The sequence below is a fragment of the Gossypium hirsutum genome, chromosome A01, assembly GCF_007990345.1.
Source record: "Gossypium hirsutum isolate 1008001.06 chromosome A01, Gossypium_hirsutum_v2.1, whole genome shotgun sequence".
Taxonomy (NCBI): Eukaryota; Viridiplantae; Streptophyta; class Magnoliopsida; order Malvales; family Malvaceae; genus Gossypium; species Gossypium hirsutum.
The window spans coordinates 107,525,929-107,531,606 of record NC_053424.1 but is presented as its reverse complement, the minus strand read 5'-3'; the positions used below and the strand labels follow the sequence as shown (position 1 = coordinate 107,531,606).

General features: G+C 34.8%; 1 non-coding gene across 1 annotated transcript; it reads right to left on the bottom strand.

The window, feature by feature from the left end:
• Window positions 1-5,169: 5,169 nt before the first annotated feature.
• LOC121206717 (small nucleolar RNA R71) lies at window positions 5,170-5,276 on the bottom strand. Its single transcript, XR_005901884.1, has one exon. It is a non-coding gene; the product is annotated as a small nucleolar RNA R71 (small nucleolar RNA).
• Between the last annotated feature and the right edge of the window lie 402 nt (window positions 5,277-5,678).

Sequence of the window (5,678 nt, the reverse complement as noted above, 5' to 3'; positions counted from 1 at the left end):
ATTTATTTCACAGTTTAACCACAAAATTTCAACATTTCTCAATTTAATCCCCAATTAGACATTTCAGTAAAAATCACTTAACAAATGTTGTTTATCTAACAACAACCATGCATTTTCTATCATCAAACATCAAAACACACATGTATTCATCAATGGTAAAACCCTAAACCTTTAACAGTTTTGCACAATAGTCCTTGGCCTAGCTAGATTAAGTTGCAACGATCTTAAAAACATAGAAATCATTAAAAACTGAATCAAAAATCACTTACATGCATAAGGAATAGTTGGCCAAATGCTTGAAGCTCTATCTGTGGTGTTTTTCTTAGCTCCAATTGGTTAGGTGAAGAAGATGGACTAAAAAATGATTTTATTAAATTATTTATTCTTTATTTATCAATTTACAATTATAACCTTTAATTAAAACATTAATTTTCACTTAAATAATGTCCATCTTTGTCCAATAACTTTATAAATGGGCTAATTATCACTTAAGGATCTTTAATTTAAGGTTCCATAACTATTAAACCCTTTTAGCTAATAGAGCACAAGTTTTACTCTTTACGCTATTTAGTCCTTTTTATCAAATTAAACAATCAAACGATAAAATTTCTTAACGAAAATTTCACACAACTATACTATCATGTTGTAGTCCTTAAAATAATAATAAAATAATTATTTTGACTTTAGATTTTTTGTTCCAAAACCACTGTTCTGATTTGATAAAAATAGGCTATTACAACTCTCTCCCCTTAGGAATTTTCGTCCCCAAAAATCTTACCAGAAAAAAGGTTATTGTACTGTTTTATCATAGCTTCCTCGGGCTCCCACGTAGCCTTTTCGACCCCATGATGTTGCCATAACACTTTCACCGAAGCAATGCGTTTATTTCTCAATTCTTTAACCTCTCGAGCTAAAATTCTGATCGGTTCTTCGTTATACAACATATCAAGTTGAATTTCAATCTCTGTCGGGGAAATTACGTGTGATAGATCTAATCGATACTGTCGTAACATCGACACATGAAACACATTGTGAATCTTTTCCAACTGGATGGCAAAGCTAGTCGATATGCCATTGACCCATTCGTTCAATTATCTTATACGGCCCGATGAATCGCGGACTTAATTTATCTTTACGACCAAAATGAAGTATTTTCTTCCATGGAGATACTTTCAAAAATACTCTATCACCAATCTAAAATTCAATGTCTTTACATTTTAAATCCACAAACGATTTCTGTCGATCTAAAGCTACTTTCAGACTATCGCGAATTATTTTTACTTTATCTTCAGTCTCTCTAATCAAATCAACCCCGTGAATCTTTTTCTCACTCAATTCAGTCCAGTTCAACGGAGTTTGACATTTATCACCATACAATGCTTCATAAGGTGTCATTTTTATACTCGATTGAAAGCTGTTATTATATGCGAATTCAACCAACGACAAATATTTCTCCCATATGCCTTCAAATTTCAAAACACAACAACGAAGCATATCTTCAAGAATTTGTATTACTCTCTCAGATTGACCACCAATTTGCGGATGAAATGCGGTACTAAAGTTCAACTCGTACCCAAAGCTTCTTGCAATTTCTTCTAGAATCGTGACGTAAACCTCTGATCTTTATCCGAAATAATAGAAACTGGCACCCCATGCAATCTAACGATCTCAGAAAAGTACAATTCTGCCAATTTATCAAGCGAATAATCTGTACATACAGGAATGAAATGTACTGATTTCATTAGTCGATCAATAACAACCCAAATAGCATCTTTTTTTTTCGGAGACAAACGTAATCCCAATACGAAACCTATCGTAACTCTATCCCATTTCCATTTTGGTATCATCACAGGTTGTAGCGATCCCGAAGGCACTTGATGTTCAGCTTTAACTTGTTGACAAACTAAACATCTCGATACAAATTCTGAAATGTCTTGTTTCATGCCCGTCCACCAACACAACTATTTCAAATCATTGTACATTTTTGTACTTCCCAGATGAATAGATAAACAACCACTATGTGCTTTGTGCAAAATTTTCTGAATAAGTTCAAAATTATTTGGTGTGCAAGTTCTATCTCAAAACATTAAACAATCATCGAATCCGATCTGATAGTCTGAATCACCAGTTGACTCACATTGCACTCTTTTAGCTTGCAACTCGTTATCACACTTTTGAGCTTCACAAATTTGCTGAAGAAATATCAGTTTAGCTTTCAACTCTACTAGAATCAAACCATCATCAAATAAGGTTAGTTGAGTATTCATCGCTCTCAAAGCAAATAAAGATTTTCTTCTTAAAGCTTCTGCGACTACGTTTGCTTTCCCCGGATGCTAATCAATCACCAACTCATAATTTTTCAACAGCTCGAGTCATCTTCGTTGTCGTAAATAATTGGTAAGGATCTGTCACTTTTCACCGTATAAATAATGTCGCCAAATTTTCAATGCAAAAACAATAGCAACCAACTTTAAATCGTGCGTCGAATAATTCTTTTCATACGATTTCAACTGTCTCGAGGCATAAGCTACTACTTTACCTTCTTACATCAAAACACAACCCAAACCGTTCAATAACACATCGCTAAAAATCAAAAACTCTTTACCCGACTTAGGTTGAACCAACATTTTTGCCTCGGTTAGTAATGCTTTCAACTGTTCAAAACTCTACTAATATTTTTCGGACCACTCGAATTTCACATCTTTCTGTAGCAATCTGGTTATCGGTGTAGCAATCCTCAAGAACCCTTTAACAAAATGTCAGTAATAACCAGCTAAACCCAGAAAGCTTTTAACTTCGGATACATTTTTCTATGGTTTCCAATCAACAACTACAGAAATCTTGCTCGGATCAACTCGTATGCCTTCTGCTGAAACAATATATCCTAAAAATCTGACCTCTCAGAGCAAAAACTCACATTTTCTGAATTTAGCGAAAAATTGCTAATCTTTCAAGGTTTGTAGTATAATCCTCAAATGCTCGGCATGCTCAGACTCATCTCATGAATAAATTAGAATTTCCTCAATGAATACAACCACAAATCTGTCTAAATACGGCCTAAAAATTTGATTCATCAAATCCATAAAAGGGCAGGAGCATTAGTTAATCCGAAAGGCATAATAAGAAATTCATAATGCTCGTACCTGATAAACCTCAAAAGTAACATATTTTAATCCCATGCTTAGCATATTTTCAAATGATTTATCATAAGATTCAGTGAATTTGATGCTCCTAATCCTTTAATTTCATGTTTTATATCCAGATGAGCATAGGAAAGTGAAAAGTGCAAGAAAAAGGCCAAAAATGAACAAAATAGGTTTATTTCAGTGCTGTACGAAGCTCCGACACTTCCGCACGGGTAATCCACACGCCCGTGTGTAATGGCCGTGCAGACTTAAAACCATATCAAAATTACACACGGCTTGAGCACCACTACACGGCGTGCCACACGGCCGTGTCCCTGTCGAGACCTATTTTAATTCTACTTGAAAAAGGCTAATTTTAGGCTATTTTGGGCATTCCAAAGTCTATTTAAACACACGATAAGAGGATCAATGGGGGGACACAGAGAGTAGAAGGCAGAAAATACTCGAAGACAGCCATTTGAATTAGCTCAGAAGTAGGAATTACTCCAAGACTAAAGATTTCCATTCAATCTCTACCGAAGTATTTTGGTTTCTTATGTTTTTTTATTTTCCCAATTTTGAGATGTTTTCCCCGGTCCTTATGAACTAAACTCCCTAAATACCTAAGGGAGATGAAGCCTAAGATAGATCTTATTATTATTTGAATTATATGATAAATACTTGTCGTATTCTTAATTATGTGTTTTAATTCTTGCTTTAACAACCTAGGATATTAATTCAGGTTTTGATGTGCTTATTCAGTGGAGCAAAACTCCCTGTTTAAGAGTTGATCTTCATGATTAAGAGGATTTTCATGCAATCCTAGAGATATGACAACATAAATCTACTGAATTAGAGTCAAATCTAATAAGGGAGTCCATAGATCGAGTTAATGCGATGATATGGGTTTTAATTACAAAGATATTTCGATTAATCAGACTAGAGTCGGTTGTTTTTAGTCTCGAGAGAGATATTAACATAAGCTAGGGATTCCTACGGATTAAGGCAGGTGAATAAATCGTCTAATTTACAAGTAATAAGCGAAGTCTAGGTGGATTCTTCCCTGGGTATTGTCTTCTCCATCAGTTTTCCAAAAGTATTTTCCAACTTTAATCTCTGTCGTGTTCTTAGTTAATTAGATAGTTAATTTTAGTTTAAAAACATCCCATTAATTCTTAGGCTAGATAATAAAAAGATAGTAATTACTAGTACTTTTAGTCTTTGTGGATACGATATTTCTGGTCTCACCATAACTATACTACTATTCAATAGATGCGCTTGCCTTAGTCGAATTTTTAGTTAGTTTAGTGATCATCAAGTTTTTGGCACCGTTGTCGGGGACTAAGATATTAGGAACACTTAATTTTTATTTCTTTAGCCATTTTTATTTTTATTGCAATTTAATTTTGTTTTTATTTTAATTACTAATTTTTCTTTTATTTTCCTTTGGCAGGTTTTTATAGTTTATGACTAGAAGAAACCCGTCAGGACCTCTACTTTTTGACAGCAAAATTGAAAGCATAGCTCATAGAAATCGTAAAGAGATAAGGAGAACTCTACGGTATATAGAGGAAGAGCACGAGGACGATACTAATAACACTGAGGAGATGGCTGAAAATCAAAATAATCCGCTGCCTCATGTGGTTGTTGCAAATCCAGTGAATCAGAATCCTGCTCCTCGTACTATGTACGACTATGTTAAGCCCAATTTAATAGGAACTGAATCGAGTATAGTTAGACCTACTATTGCTGCAAATAATTTTGAACTGAAACCTAACACGATTCAAATGATACAACAGTTTGTTCAGTTTGATGGTTTGCATGACGAGGATCCAAACACTCATTTAGCAAATTTTCTGGAATCTGCGACACCTTTAAGATTAATGGTGTTTTTGACGATGTCATTTGACTTTGGTTATTTTCTTTTTCATTACGGAATAAGGCTAAACAGTGGTTGAACTCGTTACCACAAGGGTCAATCACTACTTGGGAACAAATGACCGAAAAAATTTTGCTTAAATATTTTTCGCCGGCTAAAACAAAAAAATTGAGGAATGATATCTCTTCTTTTGTGCAGATGGATTTAGAAACACTTTATGATGCATGGGAGAGATACAAGGATTTATTGAGAAGGTGCCTTCACCATGGGTTACCTCTTCGGCTATAGGTTCAAACTTTCCACAACGGTTTGAATCCCTCAACTAGAGAAATGATCGACGCAGCTGCTGGTGGAACCATCAGTAATAAGACACCTGAAGAGGCTTATGAGTTCATAGAAGAGATGTCACTGAACAATTATCGCTGGCAAGTCATGAGGACAAAGCCGACAAAAGCAGCCGGCGTTTTTAACATCGACTGGGTTACTATGCTTTCAAAGTAGGTAGAAATGTTAAATAGAAAGATTGATGGTTTATTTGGTTCTACGCAGGTACATCCAGTAATGTAGTGCGATGCAAGTGGAAGTGGAACGAGCAATTCAGAATACCTACCCTATGACCCCAATATGGAGAACAAGCAAATAAATTATATGGGTAATAATCCTCGACCTCAAAA